Source organism: Pezoporus occidentalis, unplaced genomic scaffold (assembly GCF_034315485.1).
Source record: "Pezoporus occidentalis ecotype Australia unplaced genomic scaffold, CSIRO_AGI_Poc_V1 ctg21, whole genome shotgun sequence".
Taxonomy (NCBI): Eukaryota; Metazoa; Chordata; class Aves; order Psittaciformes; family Psittacidae; genus Pezoporus; species Pezoporus occidentalis.
The window spans coordinates 8,091,597-8,118,680 of NW_026913964.1; the positions used below are offsets into that span (position 1 = coordinate 8,091,597).

General features: G+C 35.6%; 1 protein-coding gene and 1 long non-coding RNA gene across 4 annotated transcripts in view; one reads left to right on the top strand and one right to left on the bottom strand.

The window, feature by feature from the left end:
* Positions 1–27,084, bottom strand: part of NOVA1 (NOVA alternative splicing regulator 1) — a 147,825-nt gene that overhangs the window by 115,344 nt on the left and 5,397 nt on the right. The window lies entirely within an intron of this gene.
* Positions 21,006–22,297, top strand: LOC134164015 (uncharacterized). The gene is made up of 2 exons (XR_009964958.1): positions 21,006–21,334; positions 22,214–22,297. It is a non-coding gene; the product is annotated as an uncharacterized LOC134164015 (long non-coding RNA).

Here is a 27,084-nt window from a genome sequence, read left to right on the forward strand (position 1 = left end):
CTCTTAAAGTTCTTTTCTCTCAACTAGCAAATTGTTGCCAATTTTCAGAAAACATGGAGGATCTTAAAAAGAATTAAAAAAATCTTTAAAGCCCCAACCATTGTCTGTAGTTGAAATAAGCAAACAAATCAGAAGGGACCAAAAAGGACACAAAGCCTCATTTACCTAAGGAAAGTAGGCTAAACACCCCCTCCCCCCCCAAAAAAAAACAACAAAATATAAAACAAAAACAAATCCCAAACAAAAAAAAACCTCAACAAAACTCAAAAATCCTCAGTAAGAATGGAAAGGGAATGTCTGACACAATTCTCCAAATTAGAAATTCAGGTCTTGGCTACCCCAGTATTCTCTGAAGATTCTGTGAAGGACTGCAACACTAATAAAATTAGGACAGGAATGACCAAATAAAAAACCAATATGGAAAACTTTGTTTCTTTTTAATTCAGACCACTAGACCATTTAAAACTTGGTTCTTTTTTTAATTTGCAATTAACCTAAATACATTTCAAATACTCTTTACCCCTCTGGGAGGAAAAGTTCTCTTTCTAAAAGATGTTACAGCATACACCTTTTATTTAACTTAGAAAGAACCCAAAACACTTTTTTTTTTTTCCTTTTAAGAGCATTCTGAAACCTCACATAAAAAAAAACGCCCATGCATTACTCTTTTCAACAATTTAAATGTTTGAAATTATTAAAAATATTAAAAAGAAATGCCACGTGTTTTGGAAGCAGGGCAGGAGGTGAACCAGGAAAATGTTGCTGCTTTCATATACAAAGGTATGTACCATTCCCCTCAAAACTTCACCCTGTTCATTCTCAAAGCAAAGCTTCCCACTTAAAGTGCTGATAAACTTAGACAAATGGACTGAAGAGAACAGCTGAAGTGAGGATAAACACCGCAGGTAGTAAACTAATGATCTGAAAAAATTACTCCTCTTTTCCTGGCCATAAAATTGGGTCAGCCATCAGGAATATTGTGATGTAACTCAGAACTGAAACAGCAACATTCAATTAAGTGTTAGCACCTTTAAAATCCACAATCATAGTTCTTCATTAAAAACACGTTTAAAATCTAAACCATCATCTGTTTGCATGAAGAGACTCCCAAGCACAATTAATCAACAATGCAATACAATGACCATAATATACTAGAGCTATATCCATACTGTGTCAATTTTTCCATGTCAAATCCATTTAAATTTTTAGCATATGCTTGCTAGGAAGTTCAGAAGCTCTTATGAATAAGCAATTCACTAAATGCCACCAGTGAGTCAACAGTAAGTATAGTATTTGGTTTTAATTAATAAAGGGATCCAGGAGATTTAGCTTAGGTGAACAGGTCCTCTACTAACTTCTCTTTCAAGGTGGCAAATTATCAGCCCTTACACACAGGTCAGTAAAAGGCTTTATTTGCCGTACCTTACCCAGGGATTTGCCATTTTCATAGGTATTTGGCAACAGGCGGAAGCCACCCCCAGTTTGGTCACATATAAAGGCCATTTTACAAATTAGAAAGCACTAAATCATTTGCAAAGAAAAAGTTAAGAAGCTGCTGCTGTTTTTTTTTAATTTTAATTGCTTAATGGGAACAAACTGATGGACAGGGAACCCAAAGGAACATTTAACGTTTTGGGATTTTCCAGTATTATTTAGAGTGGTTAAATAAGAAAGGAGCTGTCTTTATAAACAAATAAATGATCTGAAAGGCAGGTCAAGGGCACTGCATCGGCACAGGGCCAGGCAACAGAAGGTGCTAAGCAGAGCAGACTGGTGGATATGGTGACCAGAGGAAGAGACCTCTGTATTTCAGTATACCAGAATTTTATTTCTTTGCAATATCTTCACTGGATGGCTAAGTTTGCAAATCTATCTTATAAAACCAAAGAATAAATTTCTACTCAGATAAATATGCACAAAATATGGAAGTTAAAATCAAATAAAAGTTGCAACCTATTAAACACATTACTTCCATGTTGCCCTTTTGGTTGCATCAAATCTACAGTCTGTAGCGGTCAAAGAGCTAGAAGGGAGATTGTTGATACTGAAATTCTACTACACTAAGAAATGGCTTAGCATAAACAAAAAGGGAATGTTCAGTAAGGGTATATTTTTTCCCAAGTTAGGTGTGTTTATTCCAAGCATTTCCTCATTCCTCAAATATATGAAAAAGTCACTTGGTATATTCATGGTTTACCATTTAGAGAAATATTTTAAAAAATTAGTATTTTTTTTCAGGCTTTCATTGTGTAAACTATACAACTATGACTTGAAGAGAAAGCACACCATCTTTTAGCTGTCCAGCCAGGAAAACGAGGTATTTCAAACACATCTATTAAACAGAAAACTAAAAGAGGGACCAAGGCAGACAGAAGTATAAAAAAAAAAAAGAAATCTTTGATCCTACTCGTTAGCTTTCTTACTTTCTTTTCCTAAAATGTTTTCAAAGAATTAATATTAACTCCAATATATTACTGTAAATAACAGACTTGACTAATTTTATTTGCATACTGTTAGATGTTCAAAGTTGATTCTGCTATAAGTTACACTAAAGTGAAAGTGTAAATAAGCCCTTCCCAGAGCTACCTTCCTTAAGCTTATTACCTTTTTAACCTTCAGGATGACTTCTGGCAATGGAATATCAACTAACACTAGGAAAGAAAGACCTGCGCGGTTTTGAGTAACGAAAAAGAAAAAAAAAAAGAAAAGCTATGAAGCAGCAAAAGCCCACTACTTAAGATTAAGCTTTATATTACTGAAGGTTGATTCCCACCCCCACCCCCCCAAATTCCCACATTTAAACGCCTATATAAAGTATGCTGCTTTAAAGACTCCTTTCTACTTTAACGGCATAGTAAAATCAGAATTGTATTATACAAAGGGGGGAAGAAAGGGGAGGTGGTAGTAAAAAAAAAATAAAATCAAGAAACCCAAAACTAAAAGCGCTACATTTTTGTGGTTCCAGAAAACTGCTATTAAATAAATGGAACATACCCATTTAATCCAAAATAGAGATAACTTAAAACCACAAGTATTTACAGAAAACACATTTTAAGCCACATATTAAATGTAATTTCCCTAGGAAACTGCACATTATAGTCAGTGGTACATTTAAATTTTAAAAGAAAACCAAAAGCACACAAACAAGTCTATATCCCTGTAATCTCAGGAAGCCACAACTACCACAACCCTTTTATATCTGTTATTAAAGATAAGTTTCCCTAGCAGAAGAAATTTGCTTCACACTTCAGCCAGATTTGTTTTGTCACATCACAACAAACAAAGTGGAAGAAACTGAGTGTGACACTTTTCAGTAAAAGAAGAAAGAAAAGAAAATAAAACAAACATGAAAAAATGCTTTCAGGGAATGAAAAGCATAAATTTGTTTTCAATTTATTTTGAAGAAAAGCAGAGAGTGAATTTAGAAGCAGTAGGGTCCTTTGGTTTCTAAAAAAATAATAATTATACAAACCAAGTGATTATTCTAATAAACAAGCAAAATTCCTAGAATCAATTTTCTACAAATTACTTGGTCATTTAACTAAAAAGTAACATTAACATTAATGCTTTTCCTTTATAATTAAGATTGCCTAACACTTAATATGATTTATAAATAATACTGCCCCTGTCTTCACTTAGTTTTCAATTAGTCAAAGCACTGCTTATCCAAATGATGGTTTTGGATTTCTGCCTTCAGTAGGTTGTTTTTCAACATCTTCCAAGTTTCAGCAAGTGATTCAGTGACTTCCAATAGAACTATGAAAAAAGAGATAGTTTCCTCATGTTAAGTATGTTTTAAATACTTCCCTACAAAATCTCATACTTACAAAGTGTGAAAGGTGTGCTTTTCACCAGCCACCCCCAGCTCCAAAATCAAATGTAGTTAAATTAGAATTCTCTGAACAACTGAAATTAGTCAAGCTCACGAATCAAAATGAAAATTTACCCAAAGAAGCCAGTAATCTCTGTTCCCACACAACTCCTACACACCATCCTGACAGAGACTCTCTCATTTTGGAACATGACTGCGTGCCTTCGTGTTTTTAAATGCTTGGTGTAAATCCTCTTTCAATTGTTTTTCCTGGTAACTGTGACCTGCTGTTGTGAAAGCTACTAAAACCCAGGAGACAACCCAAGATGTACACAACTGATGCTTAAAATGGAATCACAGAATGCTTTTTTATGGAAGGGACCCCTAAGGATCATCTACTTCCAACCCCCATGCCACAGGCAGAGACACATTCTACTAAACCAGACTGCTCAAAGCCCAAATCCAGCCTGGCCTTGAAGAAATAGAACAAAGGGAAGAACTAGAAAAAAAATCTGATTTCAAAAAGAACACTGGTAAGCAAACATGGCTAACTTTAGCAGGCTAGGGGAAACAAGGAAAAGCTTTGTCATTCAGAACTGAATGGTAACTTCAGAAAACCTAAATGCTTGAGAATGCTCCAACACAATGCTAACATATTCAATTCAGCTAACTTGGCACCGATGATCACTTTGGGCACTATTTGTAAATGTCCAGTTTTAAACATAGCAATTCAACTGGCAAGCAGTAAGTCAAGCAAACACAACGGTAACCATCCATGAACATATGGAGCTACAAGAAAAATTTTACACATCCTGACAAAACTATTTCTATGGAAGTTCAAATTGGATATCGACATTTATATAAAATTCAGCTGTAGCTCTCTCGTCATTTTCTCCTCCCCTGAAAAAAAACCAGGAACAGTAAGTATGCATAAGCATTAATAACTCAGAAGTCATTAAGTAAATACCACCATAAAAAAAAAATCGTGAACTATTTTTTCCATACTTTACTTTCAATGGTGCCTCTCCTCCATATTAGAAACTAGAATCTAAGAAGTGATATTATAAAAGTTGACTTCTCACATATGTACAACAGCAAGCACGTCCCATTTCATCTGACTACATCATTCTCAGCCCTTTGGACTGTTTCAACAAAAATAAACACGAATTAAAAGATAAGACAAATGCAGTGATAGTTACTACAAAGTAAGCACTCTACAACACAAAGAGATTATTACCTCCATTCAACGTTGCAGAAAAAGTTAATAAAGTATTAAATGAGAACTCAGTAAAGACACACTAACATTTTTAGTTAGTGAGATTATAGAATCATAGATTCTTAGAATAGCTAGGGTTGGAAAGGACTTTAAGATTATCTATTTTCAACCCCCCTGCCACGGGAAGGGACACCTCACACTCAACCATGTCACCCAAGGCTCTGTCCAGCCTGGCCTTTAACACTGCCAGCAATGGAGAATTCACAACTTATTTGGGCAACCCATTCCAGTGCCTCACCACCCTCACAGTAAAGAACTTCTTCCTTATATCCAGTCTGAACTTCCCCTGTTTAAGTTTGAACCCACTATCTCTTGTCCTATCGCTACAGTCCCTGATGAAGAGTCCCTCTCCAGCATACTTGTAGGCCCTCTTCAGATCCTGGAAGGCTGCTATGAGGTCTCCACACAGCCTTCCTTCTCCAGGCTGAACGGTCCCAACTTTCTCAGCCAAATGAGGTCTCACAAAAGCCAAGTAGAGGGGCAGGATCACCTCCTTCGACCTGCTGCTCATGCTCAGGATACAGTTGATTTCTGGGCTGCAAGTGCACACTGAAGCTGGCTCATGTTCAGTTTCTCATTAACCAACACCCCTAAGAGTCCTTCTCTGCAGGGCTGCTCTGAATCTCTGCCTAGCCTGTAGCTGTGCCTGGGATTGCCCCGACCCAGGTGTAGGACCTTGCACTTTGTTCTGTTGAACTTCCTGAGGCTGGCATTAGCCCACCCCTCAAGCAAGTCAAGGTCCTGCTGGATGGCATCCCTTCCCTCCAGTGTATCAAGTGAACCATATAACTTAGTGTGGTCGGCAAACTTGCTGAGGGTGCAATCAATCCCACTTTCCATGTCACTGACAAAGATGCTGATCAGGATCAGCCCCCATGACGACCCCTGAGGGACAGCACCTGAAGCATCACATTCCCCACCAGCCCCTCCCTGTTGGTGAGCACAAGGTCAAGCATGGCACCTCTCCTTTTCAGCCTCCTCTATCACTTGCAAGAAGAAGTTGTCTTTCACACAATGGAGGAACCTCCTGGATTGCTTGTGCCAGGCCATACCATCCCTCCAACAGGTATCAGGATGGTTGAAGTATCTGTAAGGGCAAGGGCCTGCAAGCATGAGACTGCTCCTATCTTAGATTGGATATAAGGAGGAAATTCTTTCCGGTGAGGGTGGTGAGGCACTGGAATAGGTTGCCCAGGGAGGTTGTGAACGCTCCATCCCTGGCAGAGCTCAAGGCCGGGCTGGATGAGGCCTTGGGTGATATGGCTTAGTGTGAGGTGTCCCTGCCCATGGCAGGGGGGTTGGAACTTGATGATCTTAAGGTCCTTTCTAACCCTAACTATTCTATGATTCTATCTGTCTACAGAGCACTTCTTCCACAGAGTCCTCCTGATCAGGTGGTCTGTAACAGATCCTCACAGTAATGGCCCCCATCTCTGTTCTCCTTTTGACCCTGACCCACAAGCTCTCTGTTGACTGATTACCTGTCCCCAGAAAGAGGTCCATACTCTCCAGCCTATCACTGACATAAATAGCTACTCCCCCTCCCCATCTGCCTGGGCTGTCTTCCCTCAAGAGCCTATAATCTTCCGTTCCAACACTTCAGTCATAGGAGCCATCCCACCATGTTTCTGTGATGCCAACGATATCATGTCCCTGTAGCTGTGTACACATCTCTAACTCCTCTTGTTTATTTCCCCATACTATGGGCACTTGTGTAGAGGCATCTGAGCCAAGCTGCGAACAAAGCTAATTCATTGGCTGAAGTAGCTCTGCATCACTCCAAGCATTCATTACAGGTGCTAAATTACAGTTGCTAATTGAAAGCAAGTATTTTTTAAATTACTGTCCCTGTTTCAAGAAAAAAAAATAAATCAGAACATATCAGATCATTTATACCTTTACTATCAGCAAAGAAGGAAGTGCTGCATGTACCAGATAATGTACTTCATGCAATCTCACCAAGGTTCTTTTGGACCAATTCTTGACATTGAGAAAACATATTAAGCATTTAAAATCTACAGCTATATAAAATAGGGCTTTTACTTGTATTTGGATTTATTTGGGTTTTCTTATTTGTATGTTTGTATTTAAAGGACTGACCACCATTTTACTGGTACAAAGCGGTCTTTAGGTTGTGATGTATTTTAAGATGTGTATTATGAATTATTTTAACTATATATACACACATATATGTGTATGTGTACATAGGTAATATACACGTAGATACATCATCCTTTGGCCTATTGAATCATCTTTCATTCTCATTACAAGGTGACTTTCTTTTCATTCCATAGCCCACAACATGAGCTAGAAGCAAATGAACAAGATTCCAGCTCTGATAATTTACAAAGACACAAATTTGGAAGTACAGTAGGTATTCACTACTTTACACACACTGCTTTTTGAAGACTGCTTAGTTTTCTGATATCTGCTTTTCAAGCCCAGCACCATAGCAAGCACAAAATCTCAAACAGAAACACCATTAAACTGAGAATTAGACTCCACAGTCCTCAAGCAGTAAAATCTGTGAAGGAAAACACTATGGAAATTGTGAGATTTTAATCAATTAGGGAAACTGAGATGTCAACCAACCAACGTGTACAGTCCTATCAGATTTGAAACCCTTTTGGGTATGACTACCAGAAAAGTAACAGCAAGTACTCTCCTCTTTCCCATTTAATCAAGGTCAGCATTCAAATCCAAAGATGCTGCATCCGTGTGGTTGAAAGAAAAGCCAACATTATACCTCCCCTTTCAGTCTGCTAGTAACATTGATTTCAAACACCTCGTAAGGAGGAAAAGGTCCTGCCTTATTTAAAAAAAATACAGCATTTTTAATCCCACATTTCAAGTAAATTCACTTTTGTCAAGAAAAGATATCTCTAACATTTCCTATTTTGCTATTTGACCAAGGCAAATTTATGAATGCCTTCAAAGAATCAACAGAAACAATGGACTTGTGGTGAGTTTACAACACAAAGCTGTATTAAGAAGCAGTAGGTTACAGACACTACAGTATGCTAGAAGATAATACATCAAGGAAATGGGTTCTCTGAAAACAAAAAAATCTACATCATTTAAATGAGAAACCTTGGCAGCAAGGAACCTAGCTGAGTTTGATTTTGCTAATTAGTTGTTTAATTGCATTTCGTTTTTTTTCTACTGATGTTCACAGCTCATTCAGGAGATCTATTTTGTAAGAACAAAATTAAAAGTCTCTAGTGTTTTCTAGACCTGTAAGATCTGATTTTTTTTTTTTTTGCCTTTAATCGCTTGCACTAGAGTAATTTTCTCTATAGGTAACAACAAAAATCAGCATCCCGCTAAAAAAAAAAAAAACAAAATGGAAAACTTCTACAGCAGCCTAGACATGCCATATAGAATTACAATTTATATAAAACACCTTTAGAAAGAAATAGCTTTAAATCCATAAGATTTGACATATCAGAAAATAATTCAGATGCTTTACCCATGTCAACAAATGATCAATAGCAAAAATTTCAAACACAGCATCCCTACTTTCTTAAAGTCCCATCCAAAAAAACAAACAAAAAGGAAATTCAACATACCTCCAGCATTTTACAACATATAGCTAAGACGAGGAAAAATATCAGCAATTCCTTTGAGTCTCATAAAAAACAGGTTTTGCTTTTCACAGCTACCCAAGAATTTTATTAGTTTTAAGATGACTCCTGTTTTCCAGCTAACCATTACACTTGATTAATCTCTATCAACACTACTTCTGACAAATTCACTTTACAACCATGCTATAAGCCTGCTTTTTTTTTTCTTCTTTGCTAAGACTTAAGAAGACCATTCAGATCAAAGTACTTTATAATTTATATATACATATATGAGCAATTTTTGCTGTTTGTTGGGGGTTTTTTTAATCAAAAAGTAGACACCAAAATATCTGAAAGGATCTACAAGGATGTAACTTATAAGTGAGAGGTCACTCCACCTATTTCTACTAATTCCACCACAGATGATCACAAGAAGCCTCAATGGGTAATATCAAAGTTAGGATAACTATGATAAAAACTGTAACAACTATTATTCTTCAGTTTTACCACCTTCCTTCTCCACTTCATTTTCCTAAAACATACCCTTCTTTTCACGGGTTTCACTTACGTACATGAAATCCTGTTTTAAAGAACATGTTACAGCTAACATACCTTTGTGAGAACATCTTGTATTGATCTGTACATACTGATACTGTCTTTGTTTATATTATTCCCATTTTTTAACTCTAAATTTAATTTAGCTCATTTCAGTCCTTAAGATCTGGTGCTACTTCATAAGCTAACAGCATTAACAGCATAAGCTATAAGAAAATCTTGTCTTATGTGCCGTCGGATTGGGAATAAAAAGGCACATAAACAGAAATGTTGCAGAAGTGGTTATTAGGAATGTTCATCTACTCTTCCTTTTCTCAGCTACTTCAAAATAATAGTAGGTAAATTTCTCATATCAATCAACGGAGAGAGGTCAGTGCCAATCATTTTGAAGGATTATTCAAAATGCATGTTGTTTTTAAGAAATATCATTTTGGTTTGTTTTTTTAACTACCTTGGTATTTTAGTCTTATAGTATTCACTTGCATTCAAGTTAAGTTAATTATAGCATGGGGTATTAAACAAGTATTAGGTAAGTAGGAGAAGTAGTAGGTACTGATAAATGCTCCTGCACTGCTAATATCCTTACAGATAATATCCTGGAGTTTAGCCACATCAAATTTACATTAGTCATGTTTCAAATAATTGCTAAATTTAACACCAAACACCCTAAATATGATAGACACCCAACTTTAATTTATAAATTCAAATCTCTTACATAAAAATGCAAGAAAATAGTAATTTCCACCACTGAGCTCAAAGTCGGCTCATAACCTAGTAAGAGAGAAAAATATAAAAATAATACAATAATGGTACAGCAGCATAATCATCTCAGTATCATGAACAAATGCTATTCTTCCTAGCAGCAACATGTGAATATGAAGACAATACTTAGGACAAGCAGATAATCTAAGAGTGCCACTTCTAACAAGGAATGAAGTTCTCTGTTATTTCCATTAAATTAGTTTTTTTACTCACAATATGCAAATCTGCTATGCTTCTTTGTACATCAGTTTTGCCTTAACTTTCTAAAGGCCATTTTCCTACAAACACAGTAAAATAGCCAGCACTGTACCTCTTTTGTTTCTAGCCAGCATTAATAATAACCTAAGGTAAAATATAGTTTTGGAATAAAATCAATCCACCATATCTGCAAATTTTTTTTTTCCAATATAACCTTACAGATCCCTCCTAAGAAACAGATTTGCAACATGTAATTCTTTGCTTACTTGAATACCCACAGACTTAATTAACTGCAGTTCTTCACATTTTGACCTAAACAATGCAACTTTTTCCTCCATTTGCATAGCCTTCTCCCTGCTTATAAACAGGAGTTCTTCTTATCAGCTACATAAAATGTGCACACAAATTAAAAAATTGCTCCTGGAACAGATGCTGTTCAATTCTAAATTCAGAACCATTTTTTTACTTGTCATTGCATTTTATTTTCTCAAAGACAGGTGAAAAGGCCTTCAAAACCAGCATGACAGAAGGGAGAAGGAGAAAGGCATAAGAAACATAGTATCACAATTTCAAGAAGTACCACCAAAAAACAAAAAAAAGAACTCCACTGTCAGTTACAATATTTAAAGGTCGTCCATCCCCACATCAATACAAAAGGGCATTTTTAAAGGGAGTTATGACCTTTAGGCCTATGTGTATTTTAAAATATCTTTTAACAATAATTTTAAAAAAATAAATTTTAAATTCAGGCAGCATTAAGTGACAGTCAGAAAACAACATCTTACCAACTGCTTGATTATTGATTGAAACCTAAAAATTAACATAAAGTGTTAAAAAACCCTTAGTAACTGTAAACCTTTTATTGATTTTGTAGATTCTTCAAAAGAGACAAAGCCACCTCAAAGACACCTCTAACCTTTTTTGATTCAGTCTAAGACACGAATTTTCATGACAAAATTTATCAAACTAATTCTGTAAACTTATTTTAGAAAAATATAACAATATGATACATAAAACACATCAAATTCCTACATGAAGTTAACTCCAAAACTGATCTAACCTCCTAAACAGTAACTGAGGGGGTAAATTCCTTAAAGTAAAGAACAGATTTCTGTAATGCATTTCTACAGGAGACAGAACACAGGAATCCTATAGGGTTCCTACATGATTAGTCAAGACAATAATCTTTTTCAGGAAATAGGCAGGAATTTTGTTGTTTGCAAGAAACCTAAAACATGCTCCATCTCACTTTGCACATACTGTGAGGGAACCTTGAGCTGCAAAATATTTTCAACCATAAAAATGGTCTTAGCAGTACTTCTTACACAAATTTGTAAGAATTTAGAACTGCCAAACTTCCAGTTATGCACTAAAATATCTAGATGGCCCCCTCAGTTACAAATAGAGTGGAACTGTGCAACACAATCCAAAACCAAATTTTATTACAAATTTTATTATAAAATCCCTCTATTATCAAGACAGCAATTCTTGTTACTATTGAGACGTTACTACTGTTTCTTTTATCCCAATACACAAACTTTTACAGACTGCCCAAAGCTACAGCTACAGTCACTTCTACAATTTAAGATAACCAAATCAAAGTTTAAAAAAGTTACTGACCTCTACAAAAGCTATGAAAGTTACTGAAAGCTACCTTAAAACCAAAATTGTCTTCTATTAAAAAATAAATTAAAAAAAAAAAAAAAAAAACAACTCATATCTAGCTTTAAACCAGCCTAAACTCCAAAATTTACCCAGTTGATGAAACAATATTCATCACGGGCCCAGAACCAACAAAAAACCTCTTTATACTCCTTTCACAAAAATCCCTGAGATTACACAGGATTTCTTAAGGCTCCAATTTAGAAGTTAGTAATTTTTCCACAAATCTTTAGCCAAGGAGTTTAGAGATCAAATGATTGAGCACTGCTTGAATCAAATACTTGAAACTGTTTTCTCTTTCCAGTTCGATTTTTTTGTTCATTTTCTAGAAACCACCATCAGTCTAATCCAGGCAAGTTGCATTTCAGACTGGGTAACCATTGTGAACAAGAAAGAAAAGACAAATAATACTGAAACGACAAGAAAGCCCTAACAGAACTCCAGAACAAAAAAGTAAGATATATCTAACATAGCACCACACTGCATATATATGGGCACATACATCTTTGAAATGACCTAATTATTACATGTGCACAGACATGCAACAGTCATCCCAATACACAAGTTCTGTCGCTTCTTATAAAGACCTACTGCAGATCACACTTGAAACCCTACTTTAAAACTCACCGAGACTGAGCTAGAGAAGCAGCTTTTTCATCCCATGAAAATATTTGCAAATGGGGCAGATTTTTTAGAGTTGAAAAAATTATGCTTTGATTTCCCACCTGCCTTTGCAAAAAAAATTGCAATAAATCTAAAACTTCCCCATCCACATTGCCAGAGCAGCAGCAATAATACATGCCATAAAAGCAATCACTGAGAGGTTAGAGAGTAGCTACAGTCGATAGTAAAAAAGCTGAACAAGCCAATGCTCTTTAAACACCCGGCCTAGACTCTTCTCCTCACTGACCTGTTCGCACACAAGTCTCTTAGCATCTAGTTACAAGATTACATACTAGGTACAAGATTACATACTCGTGTCCACAGCTTTTCTGTGGAAGCTTTTCTGTGCAAGCTTTTCTGTGCTTTTCCACAGCACAGATACAGTTAACAACAGGAAATTAAAACTCTAAAGGCTTCCAGCCACTTAACTTTGAAATTTCGTGAAGTTTAGGCTCGGGGAAGGCAAAGACAATTGGTTGCATTTTTCATATGCAACTTTTTATTAAGATGAAAAGAGATTAGAAGGGAACCCAGCCTGAAAATGGCTGAGAGCATATAGAACATGAATGAAAATATAACCAAAATCTCATGCAAATTAGCAGAAAGTATGGTTGGTTTAAAGGTAATAGAAATCTGTCCAGAATGCCATGCTTAATTCCAACACAGTTTTCATTACTAACCAAACTAATTTTCAGCACACACATTATTCATCTATGAACTTGCCAAGATCTTCATGTGACATCATGCTTGGAGTCACTTGACTCTTAAATTAGAATTTGTCAAAGCTAAAAGGCTTAATACTATTTTTTCGTGAAAGGCATCATGTATATTTTCCAGAATAAAGGCTACTGAGTGAGCAGCAAATCCCAGTGCTAATTAAATCATACAATTTCAGAAATTCCTCTTTGTCTTAAAAAGCACTCCCAGAGACTGGGGTTATGAATTACAGCTACCTGCAATAAGCTAGAATTGGACTTAATGACTGAAGAGTATGACTGCATTGAGTATGATGTCCTATTAATTGTTCTGTCAAAAAGGACAGCAGTTCTTTTAATTTACTAAATCACATTTATCTTACAAAGGGAAAAGAAATGGCTCCTCTACCTTGCCACAGAAGTTCCCACCAGCTCGTTTGAACAGTCTTACACAAACAGGCACCAAGCTCATAGTGCACATTTTTGTTTGTCATCCTTATTTAATTTAGAACATCTCTTCAATGAGTAAAGACACTTCAAAGCTTTTCCCTTGCATTTCTCTTGTGGAAAAGCTTGGAACTGGCAGCATCACCTCAATTTTGAGGCAGGTGGAGAGCCTTAAAAGTATATGATTATGAGATTTTATGGGTTTGTCTGGAAGGACATCAGAGAACTGAAGTTCCTAAACTATGAGGTCCTTTTCACACCTACTTTCTAGTAACTGACCTGAATTTAGCTTCCCAAAAGACTTTTCAGTTGTCTTCTATACTACACGCATTTTTAACACTTAATCTAGAAGAACCCCAAGAATGACCTATGGAAGGGAACACAGATGAGGACCTAACCAGAATCCAGAGTTGTAAATTCAGTCTATTTCTGTAACTCTTTGCAGCGTCTTCCAGTATAACAAGACAAAACTGAGTGAAATTTTGGGTCCTGTGCCCTCTCCTTCCACCCACCCAACCCCCCCATCTTTATAAAGGCAAAATGTTAACACAATGCAAGAAGATTAATAATTCCTGTGGTTCAATCACCCTGGCTAGCAGCTAAACCCACAAAGCTGTTAAACTCTTCCCCACCCACACCCCCACACCACATCCGCCCCCCCCAGCAGAATCAGGGAAGAAAACAGGAAGATCAAAAGTAAGAAAAGTCATAGGTCAAGATAAAAATAGTTTAGTAAGTAAAGGAAAAAAAGAAGATGAGAAAACATAAAGTGATGCAAAGGCAATCAATTACCACCTCCCACAGGCAGACCACTGCCCACCTACTCTCTGAGAAAAACACCACCTAAAACCCCCTCCCCTCCATTTTGTTTGTAGGATGAAGTTGTATAGCATGGAATAGCTTTAGACAGTTCAGGTCATCTGGCTGGTTGCATCCCCTCACAAATTCTCGTGCACACACAGTCTAGTTGCTGGGGGTAGGTAGGGTAGGGTGAGCAGCCAGAGAAGGTCTCGCCACTGTGCAAACACTGCACAGCAACAGTTAAAACATGCATCTTTTCAACACTTTTTCGGTCACAAATCTAAAACCTAGCTAGCACCATACAAGCTGCTCTGAGAAATAATTTAACTCCATCCCAGCAATACCTGGTTGTACTCAGAAGTCTTGCTTTCCTCTCTTGCCATTTCTGTCAAGTGACCAGTGATTTCTATCTAGTTGCACAGTGTGGAAAGGACAGGTGTGAGGATTTTAATCACCATTAACAATTCTCAAGAGCTTAGGGTGAAATATTTTTCACCTTATCTTAAAAAGTGAGAATTCTGCACTGAGGAAAAAAAAAAACAAACAAGTTATATGGAATATGGAAAAACAGACCTTCCTTCTTTCCTCATTACAATTTATTACAACAAACATATTCTGGCCATCCCTCAATAGTAACTGTACCATTATTTTAAAAAGTCTTGGAATTCTGAAGTAGCTAGAAACACTATAAATATCACAGGGAGCACACGGTACTCAGATTACCCTAAAAATATAGCAACTTATAACTGCATTTTTAGTTATCAGAAGCAAGGCTTTGCAAAGAAGAAGGTCTGCCATCATTACCTACAGGTTCATGAGAGGGAGTCAGTGTAACAGAATTAACAGCCTTCAGCTGCAAAATTACTAATTCCAGTAATACAGTACATTAAACATGCCATTTGAGATATATGCCAACTTAACTACCACATATGGCATATCTAATTATCACAGTTTGTGTTTTCATATGCGGAGTTGTTCTAGTTTTTAAATAATGTGTCAAAATGTACGATTTTATCTGAAAATAGAAAATGCTATCTTTTATAATACAGGTCAACCTATACTGTATTTTTAAAATGCAGCACAATACATGTATTTTTTAAAAAAAAAGCCAAAAAACACTCAAACAAATGTTTCTAATGTTTAAGTAACGTTTGAGCTTCCTTATTAGTAAAACACTAAATTACAAAATGAATATTAAGTTTCTCAAAGATAGTACGTTCAATTTTTTTTCTTCTCAAGTCTTTAATCCACTTACTAACATACTAAGTCTTAACTGACAATGGACAAATAAAACAACTCAGTCATTCCCCCAGTTTTGCATGTGATTAAAAAAAAAAATACTGTGAAATTGCACATGTGCGGACATCAGTTGCAATGAAGACAGACCTCACTTGCATCCCTTCTTCATATGTAATTTGACCTTAACTCAGAACAATCACTACTGCAGAATCATACATTCTACTGCAGTTCCATACAAATCATGCCCTAATATATTTAATTTCAGAGTCCTTAGTTGGTGCTTGGGGTCACTTCAGCTGTTCGGAGGGATTTTCTTGGGTTTTTTTATATTTCTTTGCATACGCAAGCAAGGAGCTCACACAATTACCATGAAACATTACATAATCTTAATCTCTCCTTTTGCAACTCAAACAGGGACATGTACTTTTATACAATGAAATCAGATGCACACGGAAACAAATTAATACCTTAGTCACCAAATAACTATGTAGCAGCCATTGCAAATACTTCCGATCTTGTTCAGGAGTACAAAACAAAGGTAAAGGTACACCACTTGGTCATCAACTGCATTTTTTACCCTCTCCCTTAGATCCCACAAATTGTAGCTGGTTCTTTTATGACTATTTCAACAGAAAGCAAATCATATCAATACAGAATCACAGAATAGTTAGAACAGTTATATTCTTGAACATGCTGTCTTATTCTAAAAACACAGACTACGTTATAAATATGAACACACAAGAGTTTAATAAGAGCCACCACAATCTTTTCTCCTGTTTGTTTTTAGATTAACATCAAGTTCTTCCATATGCACTTCATCAGTCTCCTCCCTGATAAAGTCCAAACAATCCTTATGAGAGATGTCAAAACATTTTACATAATAATGAACAAAAACAGGACAATATGACCTCATTACTATTTTTAAGTGAAAATGCCAATATTTGCTTCAAATTTATTCCTAAAAAGTGCCATTTAACGTTTCAGATTAGAGCTTTAATTACAGAATCCTTCTCACTAATTGTTTATAGATAATTTTTGATAATTCTATCAGTTCCATACTTTATAGAATTTTGATTTACACCTTTTAAAACTAAAGTCAAGTATGTTGGAACAACCGAAAAAAAACAACATGTGTGTAACTAGAGCAATTATTTGCAAATGGAAACAGATTCTAGAAAATGTTTAGTTTGAAGAGGATTTGTAACTGAATCAGGATTAGATCTAATGCCCCTCTTTAAAAATGGACCTTCCAGCAAGAGTGGCACACACTGACATAAAGCCAGTATCTTCCTACACAGAATTACTAAACAGATTTACAAATATAACAAAAAGCCAGCCGATACATAAAGATGTGGAATTATTCTTTTAATAACAGAAAATCCAGCCACGCTTTTAAGCAAAGACAAAGAATAAGACAACTACAAAACACTATTGATTATATACACTACAGTTTGTCCTACTTTTGGCATTAATAAACAGTGGCATTTCTACACTAAAAATGGAAAAGAATTGTAAAACAATGCATTTTTTTTCTTTCAAAGAGGCCATAAAGAATAGATAAAAAAATTCTTATGCCGAAAGGGGAGAACATGCATATTTGGCAAGCTGATACTGATAATGTGTTTTATACCTGGTTTTCATGAACATCTTTTTATAACTGAAAAGGCATCCTACAAGATCTTCACCAAAGCCCATGCATTATTCTTGTAACCATTGCTTACTTGACTATATTAAAATTGAATGTAGGAAGAAAGACATCTCCAAATAAAGATTCAAACAGCTATATCCAACAGAGAAAAGCTCAATTACAATTGTTTGAAAGGCTAGAAAACAGTGAGATAACACATCCTTCCTCAAACGAAAACGCAGCAGTAAATGCTGACTACTGCAGACAAGCACCAGGAATAAAAAATCCCCAGACTAATAAAACAGACAAAAAAAAAAAAAAATAAAAACCCACATTCCTGTGCTAGAAAAAAGGAAAACCCTTAGAAGTCCTTTACCAAAAGACATAAATTGGAATCATATGCAGAATTTATTTTTTTTATTTTTTTTTGGTGATAATACACTACTATTTATCTATCCCTATGTGAAAGCACCAAATATGAGACTATGTAGGCTGGATGCATATTTCACCTCATGTAAATTCAATACTTATCCGAATTTAATGTTTTTATACAGAAAATGCTGATAATTTTACTGCCTTCATAGGAGTGTCTCCACTCACTTTCCTGGGAGGCAGTGGCAAATATGAAAGAAATTCTCATTTTCAGCCCTTATACTCAAGAAACAAGAAAAAGAATTTGTATTCCGTTTTGCTGAAAGTAACAACTTTCTCTATAACAAGTAGCACATCAGCAGTGGAAAGATGGAAGACCAGTATTTCACTATAATAACCCACATATATAAAGAACTTGAACAACTGTAAGCAATGCTCAAGTTCAGTGGAATATTTGGGGGAGAGGGGTGTGTGAGGAAACAGCTAAGTTGTAATGAGTTACCTGCTGGGTTTAAAAAACAACAATCTCATGCAAAACAAAACATGGGAAACAGTGAATCAATTTTTGATTACTTCTGAAATCTTCATCCTATCTAAAAATAGGAAGGCTTGCTTACCACAAAACGTGAATTTATCAGAATGAGAATTATATATTACAGGGAGAATTTCCATTCTGAACATTAAGTTTAAAAGTGGAAGTAAAATAAGAAGATGGATTTTGAACTGCTTATGAAACAAACTATAAATTTTCCAGCACTTAGAACATGCTGAACTCTGAGATTCAGAATTTAAAGATTTGCAGAAGGAAAATGTAGACCTCTAAAAAAAAAAAAATAAAGATTAAAAATAGAAATTAAATACTTGCTGAGACTGAATCACTGGATTTTCAAAAATAAGCAGCAAATACATAGTATTCTTTTGTGAAATACAACTTACTAATGATCTTCATCATTTGTAAGATGGCCTGTCTAGCAAGATTTCTCAATTTCCCCCATGGAAGTAGGCAAATGCAGGGGACATCGCACACCTTGAATCAAATGACACCAGTAAGTTACTTCTACCCAGAAGAAGCATCTATACTGAAACCTAATATGGAAACCACTGCTTTTGACCAAGGGAAAAAGAAACTGGGGAAGTGTCAGTCCCTTCAGAACCCAGTATTAAAATGCTACGTGAAAACCACTGCACTCTGAAGGGATTAACACAACAGAACTTTCTTAAAGCAGAGTGGAACTTCAATCAATACAGAGAGATAAAGTCTACACAAATGACCTAAGGTATCTTGGTCTTTTCCTCTACATAGAGACTTACCTAAGAGGCTTCCAGAATATCTATGGATCTGAATCTGCACTACAAATCACACGTTTCTTTACAAACAGGGATTATGCCATCATTCTCTCTCAGTTTGCCAATAAATTATAATTCAGTAGATAACTAATAGAACTTCTCCTTCTAAATAGCACTGCAGCATTACACCTCTTTCTAGACCAATGGAAACAGGTCATACTACAAATATGAAATTTATATTAGTTCCTGAAATATTTCTAGTTTTAAGCACACTTGACTTGAATATCAGATAGCCATCATCAGCTTATCTGCACCTCCCAAGTAAGCATACTTTATAATATAAAAGCCTCATCACACAAAACCAGTGTTACTAATATATTCTAATTTACACCAAAAGCCCTTCATGCTTTCTCGGTTTTGCCTTCATGGAATCTTTTACAGGAAAAAAACATCCAAATTAAGACACCTTCGAGCTTACAGCTATCAAAGGCATTACAATCACCTATTTGTATTTCATACACACATTCAAACAATCCCTGCATTATCTTAGGAGCCCATTTAACTGTATGCATATTTTTAGGAAAAGGGCATTAACATTTAACTGCAGTTGAAATACCGCAATCCTTAATAAATTGTTTTCATCACTTCTTAAAGTCTGTACTGAGAGAAACAAGACTCCCAAATCAGAACCAGCCATTCTAGTAAAAAGCCAAATACTTCAAGATAAATAAAAAATGGAAAAAAAAAAAAAAAATCAGTGATCTTCAGTCAATACAAAGCTGCCAAAATTACAAGCAGAGACTTCTTTAGAAAACATACAAAAAGGATTTTGCACAAGATGAAACTTAGCAAGTTCCTGTACTAGTCAACACTGAAAGCATGATAGTCATTTGCACATTGTAAGATTTTCCATAAAAAAAATCATCAAAAAAAGGACAAAATAATGGATGAGTTTATTTTTTCTCATTCTGAACATATGCTTGTGTGCTGGAGAAGGGAAAAATCAGGTAATTATTTTATAATTATGAATGACTAAGTTTTTTGCCCTTCACATATCTGCACCCTTCAAAAGAGGAAGTGTCAAGTTAGTGAAGTGTGATGGACAGAACTAGAACTACTTCTGAACATCAAAACCCACATTCTTTCAAGTAGTATGTACTATCAAAAACATGAGCCATTGGCAAAGGTAATACAGAAACAAAAGAATAACTAGTACAACTTAAAAACTGGAAAAAAAAAAAAAAGAAAATGAATACGTTAACTCAAAACACTGACATTGCTACCACTATCCACGCTATGTCTCTAAGACTAGAAGGTTAAAAAGTACTTCCATAAACTGAGAAGGCTTTGTTTTTAAAAGGTACAAGAAATCAAGGAGGTTTATGCCTGATTTTTCCCATCAAGAACATGCAAGATTAAAGCTCTAAGGCTTGTAATTACATCTGGATTTCTACGTACACCTAAAAATACTGGGTTTAACAATGTGATTTAAAATCTGGCTACCTATGTAATCATTTGTTTCCTTCTTCTAAATACTTGTTATTCAGGGAAAGACCTCATGATGAACTCAAGTAAAAAGAAGGGCTTACTAGCTACACAAGGTAACTTCCTTTTTATAAAAGTTCTTTCCTGTCCAGCCCTAAGAGTTTACCTGCTCATTGTACAAAATCATCCCATCTTTTCCTGGCTATTTGGGATCAATTAATTAGAATAAAAACTTACCCATGTAATGTATCAAGTTAGCACTTACTAGAACAGCTAGTCCTAGGTGTAAATCCATAGAACAGCTTATAAAATTATAAAGTACGTATATTATTGTTAAAAGCAGTGCAAATACTAGATGAGCACTTGGCATTACCAATCTAAACAAAGAGATAAAATCTTTGTAGAGTTAACACTTCCCTTTTTTTTTACCATTTTACTATGCTAGAAACTATATGCTGCTTCAGGAAAAGTAATCTCAACAGCTGGCACCCTTAGAGGCACTGTACTGCACAATAAAAAACTCAGAAGTTAGGAAGTGATATAATAAGGAGATTCTATGGAATCCAAGTTTTATTTTAGATTGACAGAATCACCAAGTGTCCATCTAATACAGCAAGTAGAAGACATAAAAAGAATAAAGTGCGTATGCACATGCAAGACAGAAAACAAGCCCCATACACATTCTAACAGGTCTCATTGTAACATATCGTTTTTATAGAGCTTTAAGGCATCCAGTAGCAGAGTTTCATTGCAGACCTCTGAAAACCAGCTGACAGAATGCCAGAAGGGTCCCTCTTGTTCCACAGAAGTTTTCTTCAAATCCAGGTCAATAACCTGCTAAAAAGCCACCTATTTCCCTCTTCTTGCATGTGTTTCTCAGGAAAACTGTTGGTAGGCTGCCAGATCACAAAAAAACATAAATATTCTTTAACACCAGCTCAATACTGCTGCCAAAGCAGTCTCTTCTGTAGCACCTGAATTGCTGCTTCTGCTGCTACTACTACTATACACTGTCTTACCTGCACTCTGGCATTTCCTAACTTCAGATCACAGGGACAAAACTTAAACCTCAGCTGGATCAAGCTCCAGCCCTGCATATGGCCTAACTGGTCTGTTCTCCCCCTACTCACACAGCCCACAGCAGATATTTAACTGCCCAACATTTTGGGAGTACACTCTGATATAGTTTTAATTCCATAAGCACACTGGATGCTCAACGAAGCCAAGTGAATGGACACATGCCATTCCCTACTTTTCTGGTGCATGACTTTATATGAATATTTTCAATAATTTATGTTATAGAAAGACTCTGCACTTGTATATTCATTTAAATATTTGTAATTTTTCATGTACAGTTTGAAGATCAGAGTTTTAGAACACACTAGGAAGATAAGAAATTGCTGCTGCCTTCTTCCCCCTATTGCCAATGAAGAATCTAAAAAGTAAAGTCACTACTTGAAAATAAAATACATGTACATACAAATCTTCCAAGAGTTTTGGAGGTGTGAACTATGGTTCTTCATTCAAGCAAAGAGGTGCCACTCTACGAAGTGGAGGAAAACAGTACAAATGTGTGAAGCTCTTTACGTGGGAAATAACACGAGAGTTAAATGGCACTGAGCAAGGCACAAAAAGTGCTTTTAAAATAGAAACAAAGGAACATGCAGAGAACCTCAGTATCTAACTGAATTAATGATTGAGAATGCAAAGGCTCCAACTGGTGACACATTAGCAGCAGCCATGAATTTCACTGTAGCTCTGTATAACAAGTAATCTTACCTGATTCTCAAAAAAATGTCAACACATTGATTGTATTTTTCATCTGATCCTGTCAATGCTGAGATGACAGGCCCTGCAGGATGCAGCGAGAGATCAATGATGAAAACCAGACGTTTAGTCTTTTCAAAACTAAAATCTACAAGACCAGGCAAATATGAACTTTTGTCTGAGATTTATGCTTCTTTATATCCAACAAATGCTAATATTACATAATCACTTTCACATACACAAAGTTGACAAGTGTGTCTCTTCCTCACAAGGCATCTGACCCCAGATGATTCATTTCATCAACACAACTTTAAACCCGGTCCCTAATACGCTATTCTTTGAAGGGCTGGTCACACAGCTAGTTATTTAGATCAGCTACTTCACATATCAACCTATGTTCTCTGGCCTTTCATGAAGAAGACTTGATTTTGCTCATCAATTATGCAGAACACTTAAAACCTACACAAAATTTATTGCAATTCAGAAAATTTATTGCAATTCAGAAGCTGAGAAGAGCAATGCACAATAGCTACTCATAGCTACCTCAAGCAAAGAGTCATAAATTCATCTTAAAAAGTTAAAGGCATGTTATCATTGTACAGCTAGGAGCTAACTTCCATAGACATGTTTCCAAATACTGCCTTAAACTGACATTTCAATCAGACCAGTTAAGTACTTGCAAAGGAATTTTAATGCTCGGCTATAATCAAGAACTGCACATTTAATATTAAGTAAACCCCAATCAGATTCAACCATAATTAATTATCAAATATGTTAAAGTGAAAACAAGTTAATATAGGGGGATGGAAATTTAGATTATTGTCATCTTATGTATTAAACTATTTAATACGGCTGTTAAATCTAAGGGAAATTTAAAGCAGTATCCTGACAATCATTTCTCAATTTTTAAATTAAAATAAAAGCAATGCTGCTAATCCTTATAATGCCATGAATAATCACAAATTGGGATGCAGATACCCCTGAAATCAAAACAAAAATAGCATGGAACAGAACTTTACAAATCAGTAACATAGGATTTAGATCTCTGGCTAAACTCCGTTTTGGTATTTCCTTTGTGGGATGGAAAGACAGAATAGCCCCGAATACCAGGGTGAATGTAGGAAACCTGATAGTTTCCTAAAGTCGTCTCATACAGTCAGGAAGATACTAGCATACCTACAATAAACTGTCTTGCACATGCACAGCACACTTATTTATTCCAACTGCCAAATACCAAATTCCAATTTTACATGCTTCCACATTACCATAAATCCTTAGAAGAATCCCATGACTGAGCTAAACAGCACAAGCACCAAGCATACCCCACTACAGAACACACTACACAGTACACCAGAAATTCATACTAGACGCAAAGAATATAGCTTTCTTCATTTAAGAAAATTGTATTTGTTGTCAGAATAGAAACAAATTTATTTTTTAAGTCCATTATAAAGGTGACACTCCAAAAACATTTTTGTCAGCTTCATTACTTCACACACAGATTTGGTAAACAGGAAAAATATATTACAGCTTTAGATTCAAGTACATTAAGAATTTTATGCTAATGTCAAGCAAACCCAATTAGAAAACCAAAAGGCCTACCTAGAAACATGACCATCAGTAAGAGTAGCAAAAGCAGCCTTTCTCTTTCTAATACGTACTGTGTTTTATACCATGACACTGCAGCCTCAGAGGGTCAGATTAATTAAGATCAACAGCAGCTGCAGTGCAACGTGAGAAGCACACTGCCACAGTTCTCACCAGTCCAGCACAATTACCTGCATCATTCCAACACTGGACAACAACTGACAACTACTACACTCCTGAAATTCATTAACTCCCATTGGCCTGCTGATAAATGTTACAAGACAACCAACCTTTTTTCAAGATGGACTGCAAAGCTGACTGCACCTGCTGCAGGATGCAATGATGAGTCAAGGAAGCTGTTTGCCAGTCAAATCTCTACAGATGCTGCTTAACTTTATGCCAGAAGTGTGTCCAAAGACAGAAATGAGATAGCAATCAGGGGCAAGCCCTCCTCCCAAATCTCTCTATGCTCCATTTCTAAAAGCCAGTCTAACAAATTTACTAAATCCAAGGTTTTTCCCTCTGGCAAAAAAGCTACATATCACTGATAAAAGAAACTCTGTGGTCAACTACTGAAGACAATATCTAAGTTAATGCAATTAATTAAAGAGCAGACAAGAATGAGAAGTATTTATGAAAAGGTATTGGTTGTCACAGGTTGCACACACTAAGAAAAGTGAGACTGTTACTTTTACTGCATGAGGAAGAGGAAAACAATGAAGGGATTCAGACATTCACAGTTTGTATTTTTCAAATATTAGCTCCAAGACCTATGTTCTGACAAACATCCATCAAAACTGTGATCTTTCCGCAAAATACCACTGAAGTATTATATGGAAATTTAAAATTTTGTGAATGAAAAATATTTAAAATTTTCAGTACATACCAACTCTTGCTATTTTTCTTAGATTTTTTGTTTTTGTTTTTTTTGGGGGGGGGGGGGGGGGGGAAGTGTATGTTTGTGGTTTTTGGTTTTGGTTTGGGTTTTTTTCCCTCCAGAATGCAGAAGTCCATTAAATAGGCATTCCTAATGAATTACTTTAGAGAAATTTCAACTTTCTCAAAAAAACAGTACTGTTACTAGAAGCAACTTCATCTACATAAGCTTCCTAATCTATTGATAATCATCTGGTTTTCAATTATATTGGAAATTAGTCAAAAACAATCACAAGAAAAGTTAAAAATTATTAAATATGGCATTTCTCTGTGATAAGACATGCTTTGTTCTTTTGACAACCAAGTGCACATATAATCTGTATCATTTATTAAAGTTAGCCTAACCATTCCAAATATATCACAAGTTGTTTTAAAACTTTCTCACACAAGACAAAGACACAGCATTTTCTTGCAAAGCAACGCCATTTACTATGCCAAAATTTATTCACTCATTAACATAAGTCCCCACATGTAGATGAAATCAGTGCACAATTTCTACTTAAACTTTTCAAAATTTCTCTACACCTACCAAATGAGAAGCTGCTAAGCAATATTACATTGGGCGAGTTCGATATGTAAAAATCTGAAGACCACACCAAGTTACATATTCAGTTTCAGCTTCCTTTTAAATGTAAAATACTAAGGATCTGCTGGCTAACAAGCTAACTTTCTTTTATTCTGTTCCAGTAACTAGGCAACAGACAACTGTCCAACTGAGAATTATCTGTCTGAACAGCTGGCAATCAACACTTGCGGGTTTTTGGTGGTTGCTCTTAAAAAAAAAAAAAAAGTAGAAAGATCAGTGATTACTTTACAAACCTACACAGCTCTAGATTCCACCTCTGAAATCTCTACTCACTATTTAGTAATGTCATTCTCCCCAAAGTTACTCATATAAGTAAATATTTCCACCAGAAACTGAAAATCTTAAATACGCCCTTATGAAGTCTTTAGTTAGCTAATGTTAACACTAGAAAAAAAAAAAAAATAGAATAAAAGCAAGACGCATTTTTTTGATGTAGGACAAACCAGCTTCGAGGAACCACAACAACAGGCAGCTAATAACTAATACTGTTACGCTTCTAACTCTTCTTTCTCTTCTACAGCTGAAAAAGCAGTATTTTACTTCATTATTAAAAGTGCTGATCTTTAATACAGATTCTTCTCCCTACTAGACTTTTAGCTGTTTTTTTTTAAGAGTTAACATGACAAGTCCTTTATTATATAAAGGAAATAATAACAGTGAACTGAGCTGATACATTATACCGTTCCCCTAACAGTTTAACAGGAGTAATGAAGCTAGGAAGTTAACTTATTAATTATAAATTCCTTTAAAGTTGTGTTACTTGCACATTCAATGAATTTGAAAGGTTTTTAAGGGTCAGAATAAAAAACTATTCAAAAGGGCACTTGCACAAAGATCAACTAGACTATATCCCATAAAACATGAATGTTTCAGAAAAATCTGATATTCAAACAAAACATATGAAATACAAGTGACTTGGTAAAAAATAGCATTGCCACACAACACTTCATACACTATCGACACAAGGCAAGGAAGGAAACTACTACGTTTTGTATTCCCCAAACATTTAGATCACTACTGATTAGAAATCTGCTATAAAAACAAACCAGTTAATCTATTGTTAAGAACAGTAAAATCTTACCCCACTTAATTACAGCTTTATTAATCTCTGCTCTTAATATGATCTAATTTCAGTACACATATGACTTCATATTCCAATAAACTGAAAAACGCTGACCGAGCTCAAATTCACTCAAGCACCAAGTTCAGACCAGGCAAGATCCTGTTTCAAGATAAACAACATGATGCGATGTAACATAATTTTGCGTGTGTGTGTGCATGTGAAAGACTGGGAATGAGTGCAGAGAGAGACAGAGAAAGCGAGAGTGAATGCCAGCATTTGCAACAGGAAAAAATACACATGTCCAGAGTAGCTTTCAGTCCAGTGCTCACCGTAATTCAGAATGGAGAAACAGAGATGACAATGACAACTTAATACAACAGAAAAATTTTTTATATTATTCAAAATAAAACCACACATTAAGATAGCTTCACAGGATAGCCACTTTCTTTATGAAGTTCATGTTATTAAAGTAGCATAGCTATGACCCTGTTTAAATTTTGGACCAGAACCTGCTAGTCAATACACGATACTTCTCTACAGAAAGGATAAGCACCATTTACTTTAAAAGTAGGACATATTTTGCCACTTTAATTTCATTTCCATTAATCTAGGGGAACAAGCCTGAACAAAAAAGAATCAGGGAAAATCTAAGCACAGTAACAAAATCAAATTGTAGAAGTCCAGACAATTAGAGAAAGCAAG